Source organism: Myotis davidii, unplaced genomic scaffold (assembly GCF_000327345.1).
Source record: "Myotis davidii unplaced genomic scaffold, ASM32734v1 scaffold290, whole genome shotgun sequence".
Lineage (NCBI taxonomy): Eukaryota > Metazoa > Chordata > Mammalia > Chiroptera > Vespertilionidae > Myotis > Myotis davidii.
In genome coordinates, this window is record NW_006285049.1 from 2,898,715 (window position 1) to 2,907,961 (window position 9,247).

Here is a 9,247-nt window from a genome sequence, read left to right on the forward strand (position 1 = left end):
TACAGGTGGGCGCCGCGGAGGATGGATGCGCGGAGTGGTGGGACCCGCGAGTCCCCCTGTTCCTCTTAGTGATTCGGCAGGGCGTGACCGAATGTGCCCGCCCGGACCCCTCCAGAGGCTGCATAGCGAGCTGCAGACTTGGTTAGAAGAAAGGGGCTGAATTTGCTACCCTGGGGGACCCAGGCCAGGGAGATTTAGCCTTGGGGTGCTAGGGCTGTGCCGGGAAGTGAGGGGAAGCAGTTGGGAGCCGTGAGATTGTTGCGAGAGATCCCCAGCCGCAGTCCTCCCAGAGCCTTTAGGCCCTGAGGCTGGCCCGGGGAAGGAAGGTTGGCTCCAGCTGTCTGAGCCTCAGTGCAAAAAACGTGCCCCTCTACCTGTCCCGGGGATCTTACCTCCGAGAGCAGAGGTGAAGGGGCTGAGGCCCTAGAACTGGGGGCTGACCCGGGCCAGGCTCTCCTCAAGGCTGCCCCTTCCCAAAGGCCCTCGACCTGCCTTCCCTGTTATTCACTTGGGAGAGATGAGGCTTCTCACCCTTAAATATGGGGAGGAGAGAGCCGTCAGGCCTTGGCCCTGGATGGCCTGCTTCCCAATATTCACCTGTAGTTGCTTCTGCGCAGCGCAGACAATCAATCATTTTGACTAAAATGTCTCACTTGTACGGAGAGCATCCTACACCTAGAGCACAATCCCCCGGGCCTGGTAGTCAGGGTCATAGCTTGGGCTTGTTTCAGCTTTGGTTACAGCCTTTTGTAGACATTTCCTTTTGGGGGCGGGGGTGAGGGTGGAAGTGGGAAAATTAGCCCGTGGGTGTGTTTCCCCTCAGTGCAAACAAGTCTCTAAAGAGTCAGTGAGATTGGGGGACTGTCTTAGATGGAACAGGTGTGTGTGTGTGTGTGTGTGTGTGTGTGTGTAATAGATCCGCTCACATTCTAACAAATGAAGCTACAGAGAAAAAAACCTGTGTTCCTGGTAGAAGTCTATAGGACAGAGACACTGAAGAAAACACCTGCTCTTCCCAAATTACCCAATACCATCTGAGTTCAGAGACAGGAAGCTTTTAAGCTGATTTTATCCTCAACATCTAAAAGCAGGAAGACTGGCATCAGGGGATGAATAGCTGTCCAGGCTGCAGGCGGGGTAGGGAGCTCTGTGCTAGAGAGTGCCAGGCCCAGGGCTCTAGGAGCTAGTCTCTACCAGGTTACTAATCAGAGTGGTTCATATACACACTATTCCTTCTATATTACTAGGTGCTTCTTTTACGTTATCACTTACTCTCATAACAACCATATGAAATAGATTCCATTATTATACCTATTTTAAAGATCAGGAAATGGGGACACAGATCAGTGTGGGGACCAGAGAACATCTTTGGAAGTTCTATTTGGACATTTAATTATTCTTAAATGTAAATGAACAATTCTCTTTCACTTTGTACTATATCATGGACAGAACTGGACAGGTGACTTCTTAGGGACCCAAAGCTGACTTCTTGGTCTATTACAGACTAATCCTAGCCTAAGAAAGACAATAACACCATCATGTAGCTAAACACTAACTCTTTGCAGCCCCAAGACTGGATTGCTTGAACACGTGGTTTTTGAGACATGCATAGTATAACTGTGGTTACCTGCCCATTTATCAAATGCTGAAAGCAAGCTTAATAAACATAGCAACTTGTGGACTCTGTGTTAAATATTTTTCTTCTCTTATGTCATTGCCTTTGTTCATTCTCATCAGTGTTCTTCAGGCATCTATTGCTTTTCTCCCTATTCTTTGTACCGACTTTCTGATATTTTTCTATTTTTAAAACCTAAACTCCTCTTCTTCTCCCTTCTCCTCCTCCTCCTCCTCCTCCTCCTCCTCCTTCTTCTTCTTCTTCATCTTTTTTACTTTTTACATATCCAATGCAATGATTTCTATAAAAGTCAAAAGTTTTATGGGCTTTAATGACTATTTACATATTTTAATAGATATCAAAATAATCATACATTTTTAAAAATTGCTTCCATGTATCACCTGAGATTATTTCACATGCCGTCCTGCCTTGATGACACCCTGTAGGAAGGGTTAGGGGTGGGCACCTGGGAGAGACCAAAGGAAGTGAAGGAGGATGCTCTAAGTCAGACTTTGCACTAAGCCCTTTACATATGCGAATCTCACTTAATCTTCATACTGTACCCCAGGTTATAGGTGTTGGTTATCTCCATTTAACAGAGGAGGAAATTGAAGCTCAGAAAAATCAAGGAAAGAGTCAAGGATCACACAGATCACACAGCTAGGAAGCGACAGTGCTGGCATCAGATATGTCCCTCCTGTGTCAACGTTTGCTTCCAATAAAGACAGCAGGAGGAGAGACTACTATGAGAACAAACGCTTAAGGAAAGAAGAGGCTTAGAAAGGTGTTGCCCAACAGAGTGTGATGTGAGAGATGGGAGAATGGAAAAACCGAGTTACTTCCCGGTGCCTGTTAATCTTCCTCTGGTCTTCCTTCCCCTATTTCTGTAATGACCTAATTCCATTCACTCATCCCACAGACAATCATTGAGTATCATGATCTTCCAGAAACAATATTAGGAAGTTTCTTTCATCCCTGTCTCCCTGACACCTACCACAGTCCTGGGCAAATACTAGGTGCTCAACAAATGTTTGTGAAGTAAGTGACTTAGTCTAGTGGGGGAAAGAATAAACAGTTGCACTAACAGCATGTTAAGGGCCAGGGGAAATCAGATTTGAGTACTTTGCCACTGAACCTGGCTTAGAAAAGGGATCAGAGAACACGTCAAGACTAGGTGATGCCTGAGCTAGGTTTTGAAGCAGAAATAAAAGTTAGTTGGACAAAGGAAGTGGGGGAGGATTCTCAACAAAGACACCAGTCTGAACAGAGAAAAGAAAAAAATGGGAGCCACTCTGGGAATATAGGAGTTCAGTTCTCAAAATGGAGAATGCAAGGGAGGGGGCTGGGAGGGACATGCAGCCTAGGAGGTCTTTTGCACATTCTCTCTGCAAGTGTCCCATTGCTCTGCCCCTCCCTTGAAGCTCTGAAGAGAACTGTGCTATAGGGAACAAAATGACTGAATATAGTACGTCCTCACTTAATGTGGTCGATAGGCTCTGCAACTTTAAATAAAAAGGCATATAATAGAACCAATCTTAATGCTGGCTAACTGATATAAACAAGAGTTAAGTTCTTGCAAAATGACGTTGGACAAAAGCACATTATTTGAGTACCCGCAGTACAGGAATTAGCAATGCATTTTATTATTTTATCATTTTATTGTGGCCCTATAATAGAGAACTATAGTTACTTAGACTCCTAGATAGTGTTTTAAAACCCATACTCAAATGGACAGACTAGGTTTCATTGTCTCCTATGTGGAAAAACCAAATTATTTTTCTGTTTCTCCAGGGGATAGTCTATTTTAGCATAGACACAATCCACGCAATTACGAAAAAAGACTTCCAAGCAAATTCTCTTCTGTGCTTTTCCTTGGGGGGTAACTGGAGGGAGGGGGAAGGATTTCTCTCCTTATTTTAGTTTTTAATAGTTTTATTTTATTTTTCAGGGTGTTATAGAGGAGTCAGGGAGTAAAAAGGTATTAAAAATAAAGTGAGATGGGGAATGGAATAACAGATAGATATTTATGCCAGTTAAGATTCTGGCTTTTGATAATAGACTTTGAAAACTTAATGCCCCAATGTCGCTTTTTCTTTAGGAATCTTTTATAACAGTTTTTCATTCCAGGCTCAGAGGGCTGCATGCCTTGTCACCCTTCCCACATGTGTACAATACTGTTAGTTACATTGTTATTAGGAAGGGAATTCAAAGGGTAAATGAAATCTGCAAATCACCCCAAGCCTAATTTCAGTTAACAGACTAAGTCCTCCACTCTTTAGCATTGTATCCCTGCCTTATAGCCAAGTTCCTTAATCTTCCTGAGCTTCAATCTCTTCATCTATAAAATCAGGATCATAAGAGCATCTACCTCATGAGATTGTTATAAGGATGAAATGATTTCGCACGTGTAAAGTGCTTAGACTGATGTCTGATGCACAGTAAGCACTCAATATGTGATAGCTGTTATTCGTGTTATTACTAGTACTTCTGCCACCCGCAGCATTATTTGAAATGTTAACATATGTCCATGATAAATGTTCTTTGATAATGTGTTTTCCTCTAGCTGTCGTAACTAAAATGAAGGAAACAGAAGAGAGGAAATGAAAAAAGGGCTGCATAACACATATGTAGAACCATCCAGTCCACAGTAGTGTCATTTCCTAAATAATAAGATTGAACTGTTCCCTTATTTCCTGTTGGCTACTTGCCACTATTGCTCCTGATAAACCTAATGTGTGTCCATCATTGAAATGAACAGCATCTCCAGTTTCCTGTTTTCTTTTGTTTTTGTCTCTTTGGGTCACTGCTGTCGCCCTGGTCCCTCATATCGTGCCTGGAATAAACAGACACTCATGCCTGTTTGTAGAATGAAGGGAGGAAGGAAAACCTGTTTCATTTTTTTTCTTCAACTAGACATGTCTTCATTGCAGTGTTTAAGGGCTTTGCAGAGTGAATTTGTGCACTGTTGACAGTCAATATAAATATTTTCAAATTAAATTATTTCCTCAGTATTCATTGTGCACAAGATTCCGTGTGCAGTCTTGGGTGTCAGGGCGTGTGGCTGTGAATCCCAGTGTCATCCTAGAGCCGGGCTTCCTGGATTCAGACCTGGGCTCTATCTCTGGATTTCCTGTGATCACGTTTTGGCGCTCCCACATTCTCTCTGAGTGACCTTAGGCAAGTCACTTAACCTGATTGCCTCGTTCCGTTCATCTGTAAAATGAGGGAAATAGTTCCTATTTCATAAGGATTTTTTGAGGAAGAAATGAGTTAATATGTGTAAAGATTAACATTTGGCACTTTGGAAGCATTAGAAGTGTCTGTTAAACAGGTTTTTTAAACCCTGGTTTTCTAATTAGATATCATAATAGTACCTACCTTACAGAACTGATTCGATGATACTACATGATACATAATAAACACTCAAAAAATGTTACTTTTGCTATTGCTTTGCTTGTAAATGTTTATTTCTTTTATCTGCTATGAGGAGTCGGGGCTCTGACCTGGCTTTTTCATTTTTTGGGTCCATTTAAGTCTTATTGATTCTATCTTACCTTTCACACGTCTACCCTGTGTTTGTCCTGTCATTGTGCCTTGCGTCATTGGCACCTTTTACATCGCATACTCCTCAGGACAAGGACTTTGCTCTTTGTTTTGGCATAATTTTATAACACTGGGTACACTCACGGTACTATAAAAATGTTAAAGAAAAGAAGATGTCACTGACCAAGAGGCCGCTCTGGCTGGCAGCTGGCGGAGCTGCTGCTCTGTTTGCAGAGCTGGTCCTCACGCCCAGCAGCATCCCGGCGGCTGTGGCTGGTGTCGCCTGGCTCTGGGTTGACGCGCGCGTGTCCTGCGGGCCACCACCGGGGCGTGCACGGGCGCCCTGAGCATGAGCTGCGTCCTGGCGCGCAGGGAGGACCACGGGAGGCCAGCGCCTTGGGACACACAGCACTGCTCACAGGTTTGTCTGCGTTTGCTTGACTTTGCCAGAGAGGCCGGGCGAGTGAATGAGATGAGCTTGATAGGAGAAGGAGCAAAGAACTGAAAAAGGGGGGAAGTGGGAGGCTCCATGAAGGAGGCTGTAGCAGCCCTTTCTGTTTTAAGCAACGTTTCCGGGTGGCCACACAGCCTCTAGTCCTTCTGGCATGTTTCCATATCGGAGGAATGTGGTGTATGGATGCGAATGATCTTGTAAACTCTATGACCAAACCGACCTTGAGTGCTAAAGTTATCTAACGGGGCTCGTGTTTCAAGCCTGGCGTTGGGAATGCCTGAAAAGCAGCCACTGGTTCAGAGCATTACATAAACAGGGCGGTGATAGTCCTGAGAGCACATTTCATCACTATTTTATTCCTTTCTGTCTCTGAAGCAGCTCTTTGGTAACAGCACATTTAAAAACGTACCTGACACTTTTTTGGCCTGTGTTCCCGTGCTGTAGTCACACCTGCCGTACAGCAGTCCGCACAGTTGGTTGGCATATGTGTTTAACCTTATTATTTTGAAGTAATTGGAGATTCACAGGAGGTTGCAAAGGTAACTCAGAGAGGCTCCAAATGCCTTTTGCTCAGTTTCTTCTAATGATTCCTCAGACATAATTTTCTTACAATAACACCAGGAAATTGACTTTGGCACCATATGTACGTATAGTTTCTATGTCATTTTATCACATACAGTGTAACCACCACCACACCCAAGATATAGAAATTCTACAGCCACAAAGATCTCCCTCCTGCTACCCCTTTAGTCAAAACCACCTCCTTCTCCCTATCCTTGGCAACCAGATGTTTTCCATCTATGTATGTATGTATGTATGGTATGTTACATAAATGGTATCATACTGCATGTAACCTTTCTGAGATCCCCCCCCCCCCATTAAGAATAATGTTTTTGAGATTCAGGTTGTATGAATAGTTGGGTCCTTTTTATTGCCAAGCAGTATTCCAGTTGCTTGACTATATTCAATGGTATTTTTTTCTCTCTGAATTGATATACTTACATCACTTATGGTGATATAAAAAGTGTGGGGACAAGGTTTGAATAAGTTTTTCCTCTTCAAAATGACTAATGTGTGCTGGGGCAACAGGATGTACAAACTACACCTTCATTTAACACAGAGGCCAGTGGAGGATTGGAAAGAAGAAACAGAACAGGGCAGAGATAAGTATGTATTTGGACAATAAGGTATAAAATCTGGCATCTAAAAATTTCCACACCCATATGATAATCTATTCTGTGATCTTACCTTTAGTTAAGACAACTTATATTTCTTAAAAATTATAGGAAATTCCCTGCCAGTCTATGTTCAGTCACAGAGATGATAAGTCAGGGACAGGGGCATGGCTGGAAATGACAGCAAGTGGCTGTCCAGTTTGACACAGGTCTCAGAGAGTCAAGACAGCATCTTCAGCCCCAGACAACCATCACGGGTCCAGAGACTGTCAGTGCTATACTTTTCTGTCCTTTCAACCCACTTGCCAGTGGGAGAAGCCTCTCCCAGAGGTGGCTTAAGTCGGATTTTAAAATGAGAATGTTATTCTTCACCTGAAGTCTCACAGGCATGGGAACTCTGGACACTGGTGGCTGCAACCAGCTCAGGGAAGTGCATCAGTCCTGAGTAGCACCTGGAACAGCTAGATGCAAGCCCTCCCCTTAGCCAGCACCCGTTGGAGAGCTCTCCCCCCCACCATCCTGCCTCTCAAGCAGAGGAGAGGATAAGATACCCACTGCTATCAGCAAGTGTAAACACCCCTTAGAGTTTTTAGAATTTCACATTTTGAGCTTTCAGAGATGTATTGTCAATTCATGAAATCATATCAATCAGTCTGGAGCCCTTACTGGACCCAAATCTAACTGAGGGCACTGCCCTAGGTTTTCATTTTAGTGATGTCTGTTATTCGAAAAATGGCGCTTGTCCCAGACCCTTCCAGAGGATGGAGGGTAGGTAGGGGAAGCTGGTCCAAAGTCTAAACATTCGAAGAACTGACATAGCTAAAGTAATTTATAACTCCTTTCATAGGCAACATTGCTTCTCTGAATCTTTTGAAATGGAATAGAATCATATGTGCTGTCTGTGTGATTTGTTTTGTGTAAACATTAGACACCTCAGGTCACTTTGCAGGCTGTTCTGGGTCCTCTCCCCTGGGTGTGGGCGGTAAGATCCCTCAGCACGTGGTGGGGCAGATGACACAGCCCTGTCATCTTGAAGGGCTGAACAGTCCTCTGTAAACGGGCGACTGAACAAAAGGTCCCCTGAATTTTGTGGACCTTGCTGATGTTATGCTGTTTACTTATTTGAATAATGGTGATAGTCAATAGCGGGGGTGGGGGAGGGTGACAGGAAATGTAAACACACTGCTTATGGCTTCCAACCTCACAGGCATTGTTTTTGTAAGGGGTAATGAGGTTTATTTGCCTTTTGAACTTTTTCTTTAATGAGAAGAAATAGAGTTTTTCTGAAAGGAAAGTGAACTAGAAATGCCTTATGTACCATGTCAATGTAGACAAAAATCAAGTCCTAGCTTTACTTTCAAACAACTGGGTAATATAGCTGTATTCACACTTGCAAGAATGAAACCAAACACAATGCTTAGCACTATTTTTTTTTAAATACCAGAATTCCATAAAGTTTAAACTCGTTTACCTGGCCGTCAAGGTCAACCTCAGCCAGACTCTCTACAAACATGCCATTTGCGCTAAAGCCAACTCTAGTTGTTTTGTGGCCAAACTTCTGCTCCCATTTCTCCTGCCCGGAGCCCTCTCCTCTCTCTGAAGTCATACCATTCTTCCTCCATAAAACCTGCCGTTTGCCCCCGCTCTCATGCTGAGCTCTCAGTTCACTCCCTTGTCTCCCAGATGGTGCTCCTGTTAGGAATCATGTCCAGCACAGAGAAGGTTCCCAATGGTGATGGTATATCATTAGGAGGGGGCTCTGCAGTCAGATATGGGGGTGTGGCTCCTAGCTCAGCTATTCGTTCACCAGCTTTGGTTTTCAGGCAACTTACTCAACCTTTGAGTGTTAGTTGCCTCATTTGAAAAATACAGATAATAATTACACTTCCCCAAAAGGTGAGGGTATTACTGATGTGATACATGTGAAGTGCTTGGCACAGTGCTGGGCTATCATGAATATGATGATTACTCAAGAGAACTTTAGAAAATGAGATTTCAGACTTTACAAAATTAACAGCACTATGGTCTGAGTGGAGGATGCAGACCATAAAACTTGATTGTTTAGGCTTCTCTGTGTCTGTCAACCCTAATTGCTGTCATAAGAAGGGGCAGGGTCCTCTACACCCATCGACCTGGAAGAGAGAATCTCCAGTTGCCACCCACTGAGATTGGACACAAACAGATTGAAATGGAATGATTCTTTCCAAATTAGACAGAAATATGTGTGGCTTGGCAGAGATTTTATTTTAGTAAGAGGTAATCAAATGATGAATGAGTTTCTATAAAGAAGGGAACAAATGCTAGATATTAGCATCTAAGAGTAATTAAAATAGCTTCATGATGAATCCTCTATCCTTGAAGTATTTACAAGCACAACCTGAAGGCTTAGAAGAGTGAAAATGTCACTTAACTGGTTGTTTGATCTACAAATACAAAATCATAGGTTTTCTGCTATTTCCC

At 43.4% G+C, this 9,247-nt stretch overlaps 1 protein-coding gene across 1 annotated transcript in view; it reads left to right on the forward strand.

Moving 5' to 3' along the window:
• The first annotated feature begins 5,337 nt into the window (after window positions 1-5,337).
• SLC38A4 (solute carrier family 38 member 4) overlaps window positions 5,338-9,247 on the forward strand; it is a 63,607-nt gene continuing 59,697 nt past the window's right edge. The window contains exon 1 of the mRNA XM_006755515.2: window positions 5,338-5,579. The gene's annotated coding sequence lies outside the window, so the exon portion shown is untranslated. The remainder of the gene's footprint in view (window positions 5,580-9,247) is intronic.